General features: G+C 41.5%; 1 protein-coding gene across 2 annotated transcripts in view; it reads left to right on the top strand.

Annotated features, from left to right (window-relative positions):
- The window catches only part of LOC117562548 (endonuclease V-like), a 173,850-nt gene extending 154,382 nt beyond the window's left edge, over positions 1–19,468 (top strand). Inside the window, exons 9-10 of one of the 2 annotated variants that reach the window (XM_034240401.1) lie at positions 7,198–7,209; positions 19,180–19,294. The gene's annotated coding sequence lies outside the window, so the exon portion shown is untranslated. Of the gene's footprint in view, positions 1–7,197; positions 7,210–19,179 lie in introns of both variants that reach the window. The other variant, XM_034240400.1, reaches the window with a different exon arrangement.
- The last annotated feature ends 1,470 nt before the right edge of the window (positions 19,469–20,938 follow it).

Genomic DNA, 20,938 nt, shown 5'->3' with positions numbered 1-20,938 from the left:
CCGGTTCTGCTTTTCGATTCCGGTTATTTTCGGTTCTCGATTCCGGTTCTTTGAGAGGGTAAAAATAAGTCAAACTGGGAGAAAAATATATTTATGAAAACATTAAGTAAAATCTGTATTCCTATTTACAAATCACTTCATACTGTTTAATTTCTTACGGTTATTGAATACAATTATATAAAAATAATCTCTGCATTGTTTAGTTAGTTCCAGTGGCGGTTCTAGAACATTTTAAATGGGGGGGCAAAGGGGAGGCAAGAGGTCATGCCAGGATGGCATAGGAGGGCGGACAGTACGTGGTATGTTATACTCTATATAACCTATTTTTTGTTAATTCATGCCCTAACACAAGTGTTCTTAATGCACAAGAGAAACAAGGTGTTCAGACAAACAATCGGGTGCCCTTTGAGTCCCCCAAGCTTACCTCAACCATTTTAAATGAAAGGAAATTACAAAATGTATTTTAAAGCAATGAATTAATGGAACAGGTTGTTTTGCATTACAATGTAAAATTAAATATATATTTTGTTTTAAAAAAAATTGGTTGTCTTAGACAATCACTAAGCATTATTACATATTAATTTAATATTAAACAAATCAAAATGGCCAATTATCCCAAAATGTTGCTGCTAATATAATCACATGCTTGTCAACTTTAACTGATCAAAAATCAATTCTGAAAAAATACTTGAATTATCTATGAAATTGCAATATTGTCCCTCAGTTTGTTTCAACCCCGTCACGCCATACCATTTACCCTCCTATTAAAATAATGGATCAGTCCGTGATCTGCATTGAGGGAATTACATCACAAAAGTGTCAGTTTCTTCTCTTACCTATATTTCAGATTAAGATTGACAAGCTCAACATTTCAACTATGTTGTATGAATTAATAATAGTAAATAATTGTTTATTACAAAAATAAACAATAGTTTTGCCAAATATTACAATTTTGTAATGTCCTTGACTTCCATGTGGTGCCATATCTTAGCTAAACAAGGTCTCATGCCTACTTTTTGTCAAAAACTTCAACCCTGTTACATTTTTTCAAGGAAATTCCTAGTAATTATTTATATGTTGTGCCAGAGGTGGGAAAATGTAAGTAGTCCACTACCAGATGTTATGACCAAACATTTTGGTTTCATTTTTCAAAGATATAAAGACCCAAAAGGCACCCGATTCAGAGAATACCCAGAATTCTGCATACTGTAAGTACTTAATTATAATTAAGTACACAAATGACATCACCCATCTCTTCAGAGAGCTAAAGGTGACCTGTGCAGCAACACATTTCAATCAATATTAGTCAATACTAAGAGCTGCTAGATTGTGCTGCTTTAATGGAATATGTAAGGAGAATAAAAACATACCATGTGGTCCAGCTGGAGTTTCATCTGCCTCCTGATCCCTGCCTCTGGCCCTCTTTCTGATACTTCATCTTTATTCCTCACATATATTTCTTCTTCTTCACTAATGTCTTCATCTCCTCCTCTTCCTCCTGCTCTGAGCCTCCTGGTCTCTTCATCTCCTCCTCTTCCTCCTGCTCTGACCCTCCTGGTCTCTTCGTCTCTCTTTTCCTTTTCCTCTTTCTGTTCGTCCTGATCACTTCTCAGATATGTCTTTTTGTTGTTGTTGAATCACTCCAATACTCTGGCCTGCAAGAGTCTACTTGTGAAAAGCACTGGTACAAATGCTTGTATAACTTTACACGTTAGGGCCATGTAGCCTAGCTAATATGTAGCATATAATAAATATAACATCAGAAAGTATTGATCAAGCGCACACATGCAGCTGTGTTTGGATCCAGTTTTTACGGTAAAGGATGAATCCTGGTTTCATTGATCTGGCCTCATGGCTGTGATGTGTAGTTTACGTGGATTTAATAGTAGGCTACCGCGTAGTTTAGCAAAGTGATCGATCTCCCAGCTAACGCTGTCTGCGTAGTATTTTGTAACGTAATTACGCCCCAAACAGCGCCCGTCTGTTAAACGCTATCGATTCAAACGGCAGCGTTTTATTAATATTTAGTTTCAAGCTCTCGTCCTTAGTAAAAACAAAACTAGTGGAAAGGGAAATGCTCCCAGGGGAAGCTGATCCATAGGTGCTGGGACAGCTCGCTCCCTCCCTCTCTGCAGCGGTGTGAGCCGCGGTCTGTGTGAACGCCGCTCCGCAGTTTAATGCAGGGCCGTAGCTGCGTTTTTAACGGGCCTAAAATGATATTTAAAATGATTCAATTTTAACTAATGTAATGCTTGTTTTGTTGCTTGAGAAGCTTGTGGAAATAGTGTAGGTTTGTTTTAGTACAGTTTTAGGGAAACAAAAGTTAGGGGGGCAGCTGGGGGGGCAAGGCTCTACAGTGGGGGGGCAGCTGCGTCAATCGTTATGTACTTATATTACGCTGTAACAGGATCTAGTGATATCCAAGCAACAGAGCTTCATTTAGCATGAAATAATTATTGCACTGTATATATATATATACACTTATAATAATAAGTAATATTAACTTTATTTAATACAACATTTACGGTACAAGATTTAATCATACAGCCCATGTAGTATGATAATGAATTATAGCAAACATGTGCAATATATCCATTATTACAGCTCTGTGAGACGATATGGGTCCGTTCTTATTGTGCATCCATGGGTAAAGATAAATGCAACTCACATTGGTTTCTCAAACAGCATCTCTGTAAACTACGTGTATTCACTGAATTTCACTCTCTGCCTTTAACGGCTCGTTGTAGCTCCAATAGCTCCAGCCCCCACCCTCCCTGTGAGCACAGTGTGCTCTGATTGGTCGGGACACGTAACATGAACGTGCCGGGCGGCGCGGTCCCGTGGGTTAGATGCGCGTTCATAATGCAGAGGGAAATAACTCTCAGAATAACGTTATTAGCACATTATTACAACTTGAGGAACGAATGTTTTTAATAAGGGCTATACAAGTGTTCATACTGGGTAGTTTAAAAAAAATTATCCAACGATTTACAGACCACTAAATCGTCTCCGGCGTCAGAAGTTGAACATTGTTCAACTTCTGACGCCGGAGACGGACCGCTATGCTACCCACAATTCAGTTCGGCGAAAAAGCGAGGCAACGTGACGTCACCCCATTCAAAGTGAATGGGCAGATTGAAGCTGTCGACGCTGTAGTGTGGACGGGCCGTTAGGAATCGACAAGCAGAACCGAAACTAACACTTCTAAACGAACAATGGCGGACACGTACAATTTGCGAATGAGTTCTGCCTTTTGTAAACTGAATGTATCAATAATTTGTCAATAAATCAGGCCGAAAAACTTCACTTGTCCGCCGGACAAGTCAATTGAAAGATCTACTTGTCCGATATTGTAAATAACACGTCCCGGACGGTGGGACGTGTACTTTTTCGCACACTGCTACCTGCATTGCAATGACTCTAAACGTGTAATAACGTGCTTTAACCAGTAGGTGGTTTGGGTTAAAAAGCTGTCAAGTTTACAGTGTTAACAAAATAAAATATACTGCTGTTTCCGGTTTAGTTTACGACGGATATATTTTGTTATTGTTTTGATATTTGTAACATAAAAGCGATGGAAAAAAAACCACAGCAACACAGTCTGGTGGTCTTAACACGACCCAGCGGTCTAGTTAATAAAAAACAATAATATAAAAACAAAATATTACTACTAACTTTATTTTGAAATTAAAACAGAACGGTAAAAGAATAGTTTCCGGTCTATTCTGAGGCCCAATCTCTGTAGATAAATAAAGAACTACGACAGATGTGTAATATTTAATGCAGCTGAACCATTTATTACAATGCATTCATGTGATGACTTTCAAAGAGTAAAGCAAGCACTGCTGAATGATTTTATCTTTTAAGAAACGTTTTTTTCATATGGAATACAGTTGGAGGTCAACCAATCACAGAGCTTGGAGACTAATCACGGGGTTTGTCGAGCAAAGCGGACCGATAGCTGAGGATTATGGGTAGTGTAGTGTCTTTGGCCATCCTAAACTCCGATACAACTATTTATTTCTCAGAATCGAAGGGGAAAAACACAAAAGCATTGTACACAATTTAAACCTATCAATGTTGTGTAATCAACAAGGATAATATGGTGTTTTTGAGTCGATGAATAATGCAGATATCACTGTAAAATCAATCGACAGTAAGGAGAATACTTACTTCCGGGTGTAAAATTCTCCGTTATCTAATGGGAATGGACGCTCACATTGCCTTTAAATGCCGCCGACATGAACCGATGCGGTGCTTCCCTGAGCGTCAAATACCGCCGCCGATGGGAATACATTGCAATCAGTTGAAAGCTCTTTGCGTCCGTTTATGAAGCTGAAGGAGACTCGGCGCGTCACAACTGCACGCCAAAGGACCCTGACCAAGCGTCGCTATTGGACTATCAGGGAGTGAGACTGTGTTGGAAATACAGGCTCGGGGCTCAACTGGTTAAGGGACTTGATTCGACACCGACCTGCCAATCAAAAGTCCCCAAGCTCCAAATAATGTGTTATATCATTAAAACCTCAAGTGGCTTTTTTAGGAACCGCTCTTTTTTGCACTTCTGCATGAGCTTTCACTGCTCAGCCCTGAGTCTGTTGCTTGGTTACTACCAACCACTGGTTGACATTTCAGTCTGGACAAAAGTGGTTTACCCACAGACAATGCCATCATTTGAGCCACTCTTAAAGACAAATTAAGGACAAAATATTTATAAACAACAAATAAAAATGTTCAACTGTAGTCTGAGTTTTAGTTGCATATAAAGCCCATTAGCTTTCACTAATACACAGATCCTTACTGGCTGCCTCTGAGCTGCTCTAACTTTCTATAAGTCCATTTTGTTTGACAGTTGGAATGTGGCAGGCCGATAAAAGCAGATCTGGCCTTGGCTATTCAAGCGCAGACACCCGGGTCAGACATTTCAGCAGAGATGATGATGCACCTGGCTGCTGAAGTTCCAAGGTCAACTCTTTCATGGTGCTCTCAGCTTCCACATGCCTCCGCTCTGCTTAATGAAAGTTAGCTTTAGTCCTCCAAGTGCCAACAATTCTGACAGCACCAATTTGACTACATTTAAACTACATTTGATAATAATAACGTATTAAAAACAATTTAAGGAGAAAAGGAGAAGAGAACCACCAAGAGCAAAGAAAATATATATTCAAGGTCAACAGTTCTTACAGTAGTTTGGGAGATCAATATGAATAAAATGGTTGATCTAACGGTAAATGAACTTAACTTCAACATAAGACACATTAAATGCATACTGTGCATAAAAGCCTATTAATGTTTAAATCTCTATCCTCAGGGGAGAAGCTTAAACTATTTAAAGGAGGATTCAAAAAGGTGCTCTAAGAAAAATGTGAGCCTTCAATATTAATTTCTTGGTGCAAATGTGAGAGATGTAGGTTTACAAAATTGGTGAAAGTCACTATGTATTTTCAATACACAAGGCCTTTCTTCACTTGTGGAAAAAGTTCTGTGTACTAAGATACAAAGTGCTGAAATGGATCCCTCGTCTTGTCCTTGATCTCGATCCTAGTTATTATCGGTATCGTATTCCAGGAGCATGTTTTGCCCCAATGATACACAAAATGTTAGAATATATTTTACATTCTCAGAGTTCATTGTGTCATGCCTGGTAATGACTGTTTTTCTTGTATTTGCAACCATAATTACAAAAGTACTAACAGATGAAAGTCTTTGGGGTGCTTGCCACTCACATCACATGTACAAAACAAAAACTTTAAAGTGTTTTACAAAAGGATGTTTTTTTCAGTATAGTATAAGATTATCGGACGTGGTTCAAATAAAGGATCCCTGTTGGACTCCAAAATAATATTAATCTCAGGCATTAAACCAGTGCAAATGGAAGTCACCAAGTGTGATGATAAAGTTCTAGTTCTCTGTGACTGGCCAAGCCACAGACAGTATAGTATTCGACATACTTATCTCATCTTATTCTCCTTCTTCCGCCATACATTTTGTCATGCTGCTCGTCCGGCAGCGTTGACACGAAACACACAAAAAACACATCAAAACGTGCGGAATGACCGGGATCGGGTTGACATGTCTTTTATAAGAGATTCGCCTAGCCGTTTCCCCACTTTATTAGACTAATTGGATATTTTTTGATAGCTAGTACGGTTCTCACGTAGTCGCAGCTTACGTTTTGTGAAAATGTCCCACTGTTTCACATTTTATAATGGGTGTGTATGGGAGAGCTGGTTAAGACTTAGAGTGGGTGACATCACGGCTAGAGGGGAGAGGAACTGGAAAATCTGAAGAGTTTTTTTTCCAACTATTGCTCGGCTAGCCACAATTTTCACTCTTCATACATCATTTCATGATCATAATGTAGGGAAATCTGTCACGGCCACACCGATACGCACATTTAATCAAACAGACTTCCACATATAGCAAACACAGAGTCGTCAGGTGGTCATCTGGTATCCTCTGCTAGGACAATGTCCTTCAGCTTGGTTTCTTTCTATCACTAGCTTATTTTGAGTTTCAGATGTTACCTGTTGCTCCAACATCAATCATTTGGGACTCTAAGGATTTCCTCTTCCAATATCCTTTGCTTTCCTTTTTGAAGAATGGTTCAACACGGCTTGATACATAGCTCCTCTTGTGACAGTAGAGCAAGGAGGACCGGAACAGAAAAAAACCGAATCCAAAAAGGGCCTGCCACGCACCACAAAGCATTCATTCTCTATTGCAGGGCTTCTCAAACTCCGGACCAAGGTCCGGATCCGGACCAAACTGCAAATCAATCCGGACCGAACCCTGTGTCCCATTATTATTATAAAAAAATAAATAAAACAAATTCTTATAAAAAAAGAATTTCTGATTCTGATGTAAATTAAAGTGGACCTATTATGCTATATTGGAAAAATATATTGTAGGGCCATACCTATACAAAACATGTCTGTGAAGTTTTTTGCTTAAAATACCAAACAGTTCACCCATTGTAGCCATGCCTCATACTGCTCATACACCTCTTTTGCAGCCCTGTTAGAGAAACGCAGATTTTTGGGTCCTTAGCTTGAAAAAAAATAAAAGAGGAGGCGGAGCTAATGCCTGATCAGAATTCTACTGGAGATAAAGTTCAATTCTGCTGTGATAAAACGCCATCCTGTACTAAACCACATGAAAGATTATTTCTGAGCTCAAATGCTTTTTCTCTTGCAGGTTTATCACAAGGTGAGTTCCTTTTTTAATTTCCTGCTTTTTAAACACATGTGCTCTCCACAGTACAGGTTAGCTCTGAGTGTTAGCGAGGCTTGCTAATGTAAACAAAGACGAGATTACGTCCAAAACACGTCAGGCATTGTTTCTGCATATATATTTACTTGTGTGCGCGAGCGTGACACGCATTGCAGACCGCAAGTTAACCGCAAGTTAACCTTGACTTTCTAATGCTTCTAATGCCATTTTTGCCGAGGTTCAAGGCATTGGCTACAGACAAACAGTGCCATTTCTCCCTCTAGTTCAAGCCATCATACTGTATGTATGTATTGAATGTCTGTGTGTATACAGGGGCGCCATTTACCGACAGGCAAGTGCTTGGACCAGAAGGGGGCCCCCAAATAAGGTAGATTAATCCAATCCAATCCAACTTTATTTATATAGCACTTTAAAACCTCCAGACCAAAGTGCTGTACAGAGTTTACACAAAACATAAAATTAATTAATTAATTTAAAATAAAAGATACAAACACAAAACAAACCAGAATAAACGTAACAATTTCAAAATAAATAAAAAAATATTAAGAAGGTCCACAGCAACAACAACATGAAACACCCTTTAATTTACTGCAACGACATGTCGGGAAACCCCCTCAGGGGGGCCCCATGCATAGCGCGCCGAAACTGCTTCTTAATTTCAGTTTCGTTGCTCCGCTCCAGGGGTGCGGGGGGACGGGGGGGGGACTTGACATTGGCATTGATCCGGACCATTGACCTTGTATAAAATTCACAAGTGGACCTTTAACAAAAAAGTTTGAGTACCCCTGTTCTATTGGCTGCAGCCCATTATGCTGAAAAAACTGCACTAACTAACATTTGTGTATGTGTTGGTAAATACATAATCCTTAAATATATTAATAGAAAAGTAAATGTCCCTCTGTTTATAATTAGAGCTGCATCCCTGTTATACTCCCCTCTTGTATCATCATGTCTTACACCTAATTAGAAAACATGCATAATAGCCTATTATATCCCACTCCCCAAGTCTTAAGTGCCTGAGTCATAAGCAGTCAAAGCCCACTGCACACTGTAAAGAAGGTCTTGGTAAAAGACTCAATAAGCCGCAATGTCAAAATGTGTCGCTGAAAGCTAGTGTGTCGCCACACAGTCGTATTTTCTTTTGAAATAAATTAAAATTGGTTACTTTTTGAAAAAAACTATTCAATCTGACATCACCTGTGCTTCACATAAACAGCAATGATTTGCAAGATTGCCTGTCTGAGCAGATTGATACTGAGTTCAAAACCTGAAATGCAGTTCTTAAAAGCACCGATCAAACTTTTGATCGGTGTTTGATCGTATCCCTTTTCGGTGATCTACCTTTTTTCCAGATTCATATTTCACAGTGTAAGATCAGAAAATGAAACTCTTTATTCCTCCACCTCCTGCATTTCATCAGTTTCTTCATTCTGCCAGTTTTGACTGTAGAACAGAAATTCACCTCATTACTTATTCATTACAGAGGATTGTATGTTGTTTGGAGATCTTTGCCATTCGCTCAGGGTTTCTGAACCATTCCTGACTACAAAGGCCTTAAAGGATAATTCTGCAACTTAGATATTACTCTTGAAGTTTTGATTATTGTTTTACCGGTTAACAAATGTTGTTGTGAACACCAACCGCTTGATCTAGCAATTGATTCAATTTCATGGACACAAATGTTTTTCTCCTGCTCACCTGACTTCTGAAGTCCTCTTGCTGTCCTTTCTACTATTCCTGGGAGTTCACTTTGGTCACCCTCTCAATCGTGTACACACCAATACAAGCAGTTGCATGATTAGTGCAGCAGTAGCTTATTTCGTAAGAACTTGGGAACCGTGGGGTCACTGGTTCAATTAAAATGTCACTGTGTACACATGTGACGCTTGTATGTACATTTTTTGGAATTCTAAATTTCCATGATTTATTTTGAAAAAATACATTTAGTCTTTTTCCGCTCTCATAAATTCCCAGCAATTAGTTGGCCTGCACAAAACAAAACAAGTTTGTTATAAATAAGAAAATATTTAAAATTATTTTAAGCAACATAACTACTTTGTTAGGTTTAGGAAAGGATCCTGGTTTGGGTTCAAATAACTAAGAAAGTATCATTGCTTCAGTTTGGATGTATAACAAAAATGGTCAACGCTGACTTCAAACTGGACACCTTTTTTAGTGGGAATGCCGATACAGCATTCCCACTATATGTTATTCTACGGACAAAAAGTGTATTATTATTCCGCCGACTTATTTTGGCCCTCTTCTTCTCCCATATTCCACATCGCAGAAACTCCGTTCAAACATCAAAACGTTCAGCTCGGTCGGGAATCGATGGCTATTACTTTTCTCATTCATAACTTTCATAATTCCAGAGATACATCCCATAATACATCACATTTTTAACCATTGAAGTCAATGGAGAAATTCTTCAGACTTCAACAAATCTTCATGCAACTTCAACTGCTAACTGTTCATACTTTCACTCAGAAACCTCATTCCAACTTTAAGACGTTACACATCTTTCTGACATTATTCGTCTAACACAACTTATAAATCTGATTCTTACTTTTAGAGATATTAAACATTGTTCAGACCTTGGTAAAGAGGTTTTCTTCAGATTTTAACATTAACTAGAGTGTGTGATGTCACAACTAGAGGGTAGAACATCTTGAAATTTGCCTTCATATTTTGTTAGAAAACTGCCATAATTCCCAAACCCTACATTCCTGAGACCACATTTTTCATGACAAACGTAGGAAAACATCTCGTAGCTTGAAAAATGACAAATAATTAGGCAGAAAATAATTCAACAAAATGCCTCTTGAGGGCATGAAGTGACAAAAACGTTCAACATGCCTCCATTAAAGCCCATTGTAATTTCAGGCAGATATTTCCTCACGGTAGCAGCCGCACACCTTTAGTTAAACTGCCAAAAAGGCCACATTATTAACCCGAAAGTACACAAAAATTACACTTCAGATACTCAACTTCCTTGACATGCTTCACGTTTTGAAATTTCACAGATATCTGTTACGGTTCTTCCACAAAACGTTCACATGTAAGAGGTTCATCTCTCATTCAGAACAATGGAAACCTGTGATCTCTGCACACCTCGTTAGTTCAACTATAAACACCTGTGTCATGGAACACGATGATGTCATCACTCCAACTGACATGCTCAGAGCAGCAGACTTATGGGGTGTCATCATCATATGCCGAAGATCAAGAGAAGAGAGAGAGGGCAATCAAGAGAAGAGAGAGAGTAATGTAACCGCCTAATGCAGGGGTATTAAACTACAATTCAACGAGGTCCAGTTAGAGAAAATCTCCCCATGCAACACATGCAGGTGCTCATTGGTTAGCCTCTGTTAGCCTGCCCTGGAACGATATTTAGTTTTAATTTTGATCCTGGTCGGCTGATCATATTGGGCTCTGAGACTGCTTATGTTTTGTGACCTCAGTTCTGACTTGAGAGGGAATGTTTGGTCAAACACTTTGTGTTTGTCTCATAGTGGCGTTTTGGCACTTTTAATGAGCGCCACGGTCTCTGAACAAATGAGACACACTGGCTCTGTGCTCCCAGTGGGCAGGATGAACATGAATGAGTCCGTCCACTCAGGGTTAAAAGCTCTGTTCTCACTGTCCACTTTCCTCTTCTTGGAGAGCGCCATGTCTAATTATTTGTCTCTCCCTGTCTGCCACTAACACGCCTGTTCACTCTCCTCTCCGCTTCTCTCCCTGTATCGCTCACTCGTCTCTTTCGCCCCCTGTCGGCGGCAGTTAAAATAGAATCGCCCCGTCAAAATTGAAATCCCCTATTAATGTATTGATTATAGGTCCGGGTCCGTATAGGTCGGCGTCTGGGTCCGGATCCGGACCGCGGTCCGCCTGTTGCCGACCCCTGTCCTAATGTAATGTATAACTACTATGAAAATGTTCAAAAAGTGCTGCTTTGGACTTGTCAGGGCCTCGTCTTCTCTCCTCTAACACTGACCCTGAGTCAGCTTTATGTAATGTCCACTCTCTTGCCATTACAACTCTATTACGTTGTCCCTTTATTGCCCATTCGGCACCTTGACCGCCACTGTGGCCGCCTGTAACTTAAAAACGGCTCACCATTTCTGCTGGTTTTATCCTTCTTTCTCACGCTGCTGTGATTCTAGTTATATCTCACACAGGCTCCGCCCTCTACTGGACTCTATGGGTACTACTCTCAACCATGCTATGCGAGCATTCACATACTGAGTTGCATAAACGTAGCCGGCCAATCGGGGCGAGCCTACCTGAATGCGCACGCAGGCCCACAGTATATAAGGCGGCTACGCCTCCCGACTGTCATCCTTTTTCTCTTCAGCGAGCAGGACAAACAACTGACAGAAATAAACGTGAGAAGAGGAAAGAATAAGAAGGAAAAAGTTACCCACTCTAGGCCAACCTCTCCAGGCTTGGCTCCTGAGAGGGACAGGCTGAGACAGGGGGGACTGTCTGACAAAGTTATTCAGACTATCCAGGCAGCTAGAGCAGGATCCACCACAACCTGTTACAGCGATGGTGTGAAGAAAGGAGTCTAGAGCCTCTATCGTGTATGCTGGGCTCTATTCTGTCCTACTTACTGGTGGACAGGGGACTTGCTCATTCCACAGTTAAAGTATGTATGCAGCAGCCATTTCGTCCTGTCATGAGGGATTTGGCGGCAGGTCAGCCTTCAGTCAGCCGCTTATGACGCGGTTTTTGCAGGGGGTCAGGAGACAGCGCCCAGTGGTGCACGCCTCCGCCCCACAGTGGGATCTGCCGTTGGTGCTCGAGGCTAGGGATGGGTATCGTTAAGGTTTTAACGGTACTACTACTTTTATCGATACCGCTTATCGGTCCGGTCTTTTAACGGTACTTATGGAGAAAAAAACAAGGCATACTAACTAAACAAATTGTGAATAAAACTAAAATTGCTTTTTATTGAAATTAAATACATATTATTTCCCATCAAAAGAAACAACAATGTTTTAACAAATCGTATTAAATAATCTGATGACAGAACTCTAAACAGAATAGCTGATCATTAACCCATGTTTGTATAATGTAGTTAACTCATGTGTTGCTGCTAGCATACATAACACCTGACGTGGAAACATTACTCGTGGATGGGGCTACAGAGCTGCTAAAGACAGTCGAACCCGGTGCATTCCTCCGTCTGGATGTGGTGCACTTTTGCTAAATGTTTCGACAAATTGCTCGTGTTACCGCCCTTACATGCTAAACTCTTATTGAACTTTTGGTGACGAGGATTGTCCACATCGAGACGGGTAAAGTTTAACCACACCTTGGAGTGCGTTCTCTCCGCCATCTCCTCCGTGTGTGTGTGTTGCTGCATGTAGCAGCTGCGTGTGTGTAAACTGACCCGCCCCCTCGCACACAGACGGGAGAGAGAGAGAGATCTCTCGTCTGGATTGGAAAGATCAAAAATACAAAAAATAATCAGACACATTTTGCTGTCTTTTTGCATATTAGAAACGGAGTTGGCGACACTAAAACTGCAATATAATGTTTGTGTAGCAATAATACATATGACATATATTTTTGTACATGTCTCCATTACCGATAAAAAGAGCGATAACGTCGGAGCTTAACGGTACCACGGTCTTTAATAATTCAGCCCCCGGGCCCGTTTAATACCGGGGCTCGGTACCCATCCCTATTCAAGGCTCTGGTCACAGAACCATTTGAGCCTCTGGAGCTCTCCTCCCTAAAGGCACTGTCATGGAAGACAGCGTTGCTGCTTGCCTTGACTTCGGCCAAGAGAGTGTCCGAGCTGACCGCTCTGTCGGTGCACCCGAGTTGCCTTTTGATCCAGGGTGACCGTAGCGGGGCGACACTCAGACTGAACCCCTCCTTTGTTCCCAAGAACCTAAGGAGTTTGTTCAGGTCAATGGCTATACAGTTAGACAGCTTTAGTCTTCCACCCCATATTGGGGACAGGGAGGCTAAATTGCACCTCCGCTGCCCGGTGCGTGCGCTGGCATGTTATGTAGGGCGCACGGCTTCCATCAGGCGCACTGAACAGCTGTTTGTGTGCTTTGGGGATGGTGTGGTCGGTAAAGCTCTGTCCAAGAAACGCCTGACAGGATGGCTCTGCGAGTGCATTTCACAGGGCAGAGCCTTCCCCACCGAGGTCCGGGCACACTCTACACGTGGTACTGGTATGGCTGTGTCAACAGCCTTGTTCAACGGCGTGAGTGTGGAGGACATATGCACGGCGGCGTCTTGGTCTACGCCAGGCCCCTTCATATGGTTTTATCTCTTGGACATGTCTGGCTCCTTCTCATCGTCTGTGCGTGCTGGGGCAACACATGACTGATGGGGGGGGGGGGGGGGGGGGGGGGCTGTGTCCCTGGGAGATAGTGCATTTATGTTTTCCCGTGCTCCTTAGGGACCCGGGAGGCGTGGTGCGCAGTAAGCCCCAGGCGGGGAGAGCCTTCCTCACTATTTTCCAAGCACACTCTGCACGAGGTAAGCGTGTGTGAGTGTGGGGGACATGGTGCACTTGCGTTCTCCCCATGCTCTTTAGGGACCTGGGGGAACGTAGTGCGCAGTGTTAGTCACTTGCGCTGGCACCTGCAGGGTGGAGCTATGGGCTTGTTCAGACTAATTAGGCTCTACCCAGCCAAGTAAGCTGTGGCCCCGACTTCTCCACGGTCACAACCGGGTGGGAGGAAGTGGGGGTGCGGTGGCTGTTAACCAAAGGCCGGTCAGGGGCAGTGTGATGGGTCGATGTTGTTGGACGACAGGGCGTTTATCCATCAGGGCTCCACCCACTGTACCCATATAGTCCAGTAGAGGGCGGAGCCTGTGTGAGATATAACGGCGGGTTACGTATTGTAACCCTAGTTATATAAGCATAGGCGGAGCCCTCTACCTGGGGGCCCTGTCTTTCCTATGCCGCTCACTGAAAAGGGTGTAGGATGACAGTTGGGAGGCGTAGCCGCCTTATATACTGTGGGCCTGCACACGCATTCAGGTAGGCTCGCCCCGATTGGCCGGCTACGTTTATGCAACTCAGTATGTGAACGCTCGCATAGCATGGTTGAGAGTAGTACCCAAAGAGTCCAGTAGAGGGCTCCGCCTGTGCGTATATAACTAGGGTTACAATACGTAACCCCCCGTTTCTCCCCGCTGCTCTGTCACTCTCTTTCCGTACTTGCTGGGGCTGATTACCTCTGTACTGCAGTGAAACGACCTCGGTGGCTATTCAGCTATTCAATTTTTAAGCTTTCATATTGACAGTCATCAAGCCCCTTGTTGTGAACTCACCTCTAAGTAAGAACAAATATTGTGCACCATCAGATCTCAATGCTTTCCTTTAAACTAGGGCTGTCAACATTAACTATTAATCTGGAAACCTTAACACAATAACAACGTAAATGAATCACATTACCAACATTGAGCAATACTTCCTTCCGTAATTCCAAGTCAGGCGTTCTATGTACCATGAATTTTATAGCAGTGAAAATCCTAAGAACAGCAGAGAAAAGAGACATTCACTGCACTGACTTGTAACCATCATTACCTCGTTGTTTCAGCACACTTGGTCAATGACAAATGTCCAGCACTCGTTCTCCAGTCATTAGATAGTTAATCAAAACTTCAGTATTTAGTGAAACATTATGTTTAAACCATACCCTGAAGAAATCAGCGATATTCCCCGGTAAATAATGATTTTATAGCTCTTTTTTATCAACACCTGTATATTCCGTCAGGCAGCTGCCATTTTGGCCATTTTCAGTAGTCACATGATCCGAAAAACTAGGTCGTGACGTCATCTATGCGTTCACTTTGTCAATTTGATGGGAATTCCGGCTCTTCTTGGTGAGCCGGATCATTTGGCTCGGCTCACCAAGAAGAGCCGGCTCTTTCGGCTCCCAAACGGCTCTTCAGTTTACCACTTATTATACCTTTTAATTAAATCAAATGTAGCCCTGTTTTGATTAATGATTTATATGTGTACACATATATCACTTAAATTATTCAATACATCCTTTGTACTGAAGTATTCAAAAGTAAAAATTACATGTTTAATATAAATGATTTGCTGTGGCCAATTGTTTTCATTGCATTTACAGACACGTGCAACTCTCTGATACCACCCAATGAATGCATTGACTTGCTTGTAGAACCACGCTACACAAAACAGATAGCAACACCTATAAAAACTATTTTAAAAAAGGGGCTACTGTATCGACCTATATAAAGTATATAAATATAGTTTTTTTTTCAAAATACCAAAAAGATCCTGCATTTTAGCCATGCCTCATTTCGCTCTATTTGCTCTTTCCAGCGCTGTTTTTGCAGGGGGCTGATTCTGTGAGCTGCAGCTGACCACGCCCCCCTGCAGGAGAGGGGAGCGTGCTCTGAGATCAGCTGCTGGGCTGTCAGAAGAGGAGGAGAAAAAGAGATCTCCGTCCTCCGTGTTTTATTCTTATAGAAGTAAGAAGAGAAGTAATGGGGCAGAAACCCTCCTTTTTACGCAGCGGTCCAGACATAGACATCAAACGGCGACACATATTCAGTTGCCAGTTACTTTGGCATTAGGGCAGGGATATCTAGATACTTTCCAAGGTTTGACATCATGAATTGTGCTACTTTTAAAGCAAGCAACGATGTTTTCAAATCTGTAATCAAAAAGCTCCTCAAAAACACTATCGAAGCAGTTCCTGCCGTTGCTACGTTAGTTCAAACAGTAACAACAGACTACTTTTCTTAGCGGATGCATGTCAATTTAAATCAATACATAAAACTATTTTTTAAATCACTAAAATCATTTTCTAAATCCATAAAAGCATTTCCATTAATATTGGGAGTCATGTCGTTACTTTGTTGAGAATGTGGCCATGTAATAAGCGGGATAATGTGCACATTGCACATTGCATAATGTGCCTTCATGCCGATCTAGATCCCTCTGCAAAAATGGCTCGTTCGCGGGCGAGAGCCGGCTCCCGTCGTTCACTTAAAAGAGCCGGCTCTTTGAGCCGGCTCGTTCGCGACCGACACATCACTAACGAACAGCTCGTTCGACGAAAACATGGCGGAGTATTTGAGTTCGGACTCGTCAGCCGAGGAAGAAGTTTAGAAAAATGAAGTCCAGGCGGACTTACTTTGAATTATCACTATAGGTATTCATTCCATCCAAATACAACTGTAAAAAAACATACTCTGTTATCCTCTTAGGCCCCACGGACCCGGTTCCGGGGCCGAAATCGCGTCATTTGCAGGAAACAACGTCTAAGGAACCTTAATATTTAATAAACTATGAATATTTTATATCCATATAACGGGAAAAAACTAATTTAACTGATCTTTTTCATTTTTTTCTTCAAAAAAAACACACAATGCTAACAGTGAGCCTCTGAATTAGCCGGAGCGAAAAATGCTAACCTATTACTGCACCGAAAATCACTCCTAGCTCCCTTATTACTTATCCTAGCTGCACACCCAACACATCGTTTATGATCGTAAAGACACAGAATCTAACGGTGCTCACCTAAACACTGAAAGATAGAAACTCGCGACGTTATCAACAAAAACGTACATCAAAACAAGTGGCGCTAGGTACTAACATGCGCTAGGCTAACATGGCTTACCTTGGTCTTTGTCTGGTCTAAACTGGTCTTCAATGGCATTACAACGATAAAAACACGACGCTGAAGTTGGCTTCCGATTCAGAGCATCCGATTCAGCAGTTAAGGGGAAAGTTAAGGGACGTTTAATTTACAGCGCTGAGCGAACAATCTTCCGTGTTTGAACCTCTTAAATCGCTGCATAGCCGATTTATTTGGACTGGATTATCCCAGAGAGTCTAAAGATTCTTTATAACCCAGTTTGAGATTTGTGAAACCTTTATTCTATTTGTGAAAATACAAACAAGGGAGATTTCAGTGCTTTTTTTTAATCTAGACCACATTAGACCAGGTCCTGATCTAAAACCACTTTTCCTAGACTCGTCAAATCTGGACTGGATTATCCCAGAGGGTCTAAAAATTCTTTATAACCCAGTTTCAGATTTGTGAAACCTTTATTCTATTTGTGAAAATACAAACAAGGGAGATTTCAGTGCTTTTTTTACATGTAGACCACATTAGACCAGGTCCTGATCTGAAACCACTAGACCTACACTCATCAAATCTGGACTGGATTATCCCAGAGGGTCTAAAGATTCTTTATAACACAGTTTCAGATTTGTGAAACCTTTATTCTATTTGTGAAAATGCAAACACAGGTGGAAGGCTGAGGTTGCTGCAGCAGGCCAGGATCAGGATCAGAAAGTGAACCTCCCAGCTGGGCAAGCCTTTATGCCTTCTTGAGGCTCCGCCTCTAGATGGGCGGGCACAAATTCTGGCACATTTACAGGAATGTTAATTAATGTGCACTGTCGCTGTTAATCAAATGAATACAAAAATAAAAATAAGTGTATGCTCCTCATTTAGGTGATAATTCTTTATCTACAAAGTTTTCGTATCTTAAATACTGTTTCATAGCAAACAAAAAAATGAAAGAGATGTTAAAGGAATTCAGGTTCATGAGATAAAGAAAACCTTCAGTCTTTCATCCACTTTGAACAGCTTATGCTGCTTTATCCTAAAGCAAAATATGAATAGCAATTATTTTTCTGAGAGAGAAGACAGGATTACAATGAACCAACTTTCTCATACCATTGTTACCAAAGTGTTATTTTCTAATCTTGTAATGTTTTTCACATTCCAAGCAATCCTAGTACTCAAGATGACATACTGTAATTAGGCAAACAAAGCTTGTTGCTTAAAGTAAACTTGAACAATGCTAGTTATAGACTATATTTAATTTCCTGTTGAAATGTTTTGCCTGCAACTGTAAATACATTAAGTTTATATAAGTATACCTACTTATCTGTTGAATTTTTATTTGCAACAAAAAATTATAATACATTTGAGAAGTAAAGACTTTATTCTTCCTTAATTAGCTGTCCATACTTACCCGATTTGATGAGTGTAGGTATAGTGGTTTCAGATCAGGACCTGGTCTAATGTGGTCTACATGTAAAAAAAGCACTGAAATCTCCCTTGTTTGTATTTTTAGTTAATCCAGGCCGAGGACAAATACACATGCGTTAATCGAACGTTCAAATAATTAGTGGCGTTAAAAAAATGTTGCGTTATTAACGCGTTAACTTGACAGCCCTAATTGTGGCAAATATTCTCTGAGAGAATCTGTTGTGGGAATGCTTGATGAAAAGAGGCTTATTGAGAGATCATCTGAATACAACCAAATCCAATCCAAGGCTTTGTGCAGGATTTAGTGGAGGACACATGCTGTCCTTGCAGAAATCCATGTCCTCACAATGTTGGAAATGCTATTTCAACAATTTTGTCGATGGCCACTATATTTGTAACTTAGTTACAACAAGTAAAATATTTGTATAAGGCTAATATACCGGTACTGATATTGTTTAATTAGGTTGTATCAAATAATAGGGCTATAATATTTGAGCTAGAGGATGCATCGTTACAATATACAGTCACATTGTGACGGTGCATTTCCTAAGTCACAATACAGGAGTATCTAATATTCCTCTCATGTAGGGCTCCTTTAAAAACAAAGGGTGAATTTAAAAGTGGATTGGACAGTGAAAGAGTGTTTTTAGCAGCATTGATATAAAAGCTGCGAAACCTCCTGGATAGATGGGACATCAGGGTGAAAAGAGGTGCTGCAGCACAGGCAGTATGAGACAAATAAAGAGCTTTTTTCATTAAAGCACGGAGACATGTCACAGTAGAAACACTAAATACAAATATTAACCTAAAGATGCACATAAAAGGACCCCTTTAAGCTAAGGGATCTTGTTATTTTTTGTTTTTGGGGATACTGTAGGCAGTAATACATATTGTAATTGTATTTTTGTCTTTTCTTCTCTTATTTCAGGTTTTGATAATGCTGGGAACATTTCAAGAACAGTGAAGACCAGCAACTACAGGAGACAAACAGAAAGTGTGTTGTTCAGAAAGAGTTTGTGCTGTAACTTTTACTATTTTTATAAGCCCAGCTGATTTAGTGAGGGCTAAGGTACTGTCAGTATCTTTTTATGTACTCACCCCATATTCTAAACTGGATATGGGTCAGACTCTTTTTATACTCTGTTCTCGTTACTTTTTTGGGTCGCTCAGCCTTTTACACCGGGAGCCTAGTGAATAAATTATAAATGTCCCTGGTCCGCTTCAGAGTGCTTGTCGTTTGTCAATATCTGTTGGTCAATTGTGCTTTATCTTACATTTAACGGTGAAAGCAAAACATACACAATCACATTGTGGCCATGTTTAATGTGTCGTCACTGACTCCGTACATGTGTCGGATTCAGCAGACAGCAGCCTAATGCCAGGCGGGTCCCAGCAAGGAGAGCGGAAAAGAAGGGCAGGGGGGGCGGGGGCTGACTCTGCAGGGAGTGCGGCCCGAAATAGCAGTGGTCAGATGGGGCAGGAGTGACCAGCAGGCGGGGTCACAGGATCCGCTGGTGGAGACCGCAGACCCACGTCAGAGGGGTGTACACCGGACATATATTGTAGATGCAATATGGACAGAGGATATTACAAGCTGCCGCTTCAAAAACAATGCAAATTAAAAAAACACAAATGTGCCAAAACACATGTAAACACACCAAACATGGGCAGTCTTAAAGGTCCCATGACATGCTTTTCCAGTTATTACCCGTCCCCTTGTGTGTTATAGCTTTATGTAAACGGTCTGCAGAGTCACAAACCCTCAAAGTACACCCTGTAGCGATTAAAACTCTAACACAGAAAGACCTGTCTATGCTGCCCCAGAACGCCTCGTTGGAGATTTTTCTTTTTCCATTTTTTTCTTCCTGGTCACAGTGACGTAACGCCGACCATATGGACCAATCCGCGGAGCTCCACACACACACACTCACTCAGCCTTATCTTTTCTCAGCCGCGGCTCCTCGGATCTCCGCACACACAGTGTTAAGTAAATTCATCAAAAAAATAGTATACACCCAAATTCAATACTACTTTTCAAGTAACAAATAACTACCAACATGCCTATAGAGATGGTCACTCTACAAGTACAGCACTTGCACAAAGAACCGACGACTGGTTAAAGAGCATGGATGATAGGAGGCTTGTAGGAGCTGTCATGTTAGACTTTAGCGCAGCTTTCGATGTAATCGATCACAGTCTCCTGCTGAACAAACTCAAATGCTATGGCTTTGGTTCTGTTGCTATGTGTTGGATGGAGAGCTACCTGACTAGTGCCCCTTTCACACCAACGCGTTTTCAGCTCCGGCTCGGAGCTGGAGCCTGAAAAGTGCCGTTTTTTCCTGTTCACACCGCAGCGGCGCCGCCTCTTAGCTCCGGAATCCGGTTCACTTCCAGCTCCAAAAAATTGTCGGTCTAGAGGCAAGAGCTTCGGAGCTAAGAGGTGATGTCGCTTACGTCTCTCTTACGTCGAGGCGTGCAGGAAACTAAACCCACCTCCCCTGAACATGGGTCGACTGTCATGCCTGCCTACAAGCAGTAGTGCTTATAAACACACTTTATAAAGTCAGGCAACACTAACCAGGCTTTGTGTGATTCTGTTTATTTGTACCTTACTTTGACCATCCGTTCACTGTTATTGATCATTGTGGAGAGAGGCAGACGTTTTGTTTTGTATTATAGCAGCTATC

This window comes from Gymnodraco acuticeps, unplaced genomic scaffold, assembly GCF_902827175.1.
Source record: "Gymnodraco acuticeps unplaced genomic scaffold, fGymAcu1.1, whole genome shotgun sequence".
In the NCBI taxonomy this organism is placed as follows: domain Eukaryota; kingdom Metazoa; phylum Chordata; class Actinopteri; order Perciformes; family Bathydraconidae; genus Gymnodraco; species Gymnodraco acuticeps.
Note: the sequence above shows the minus strand (reverse complement) of the source record. Positions and strands in the feature narration are given on the sequence as shown.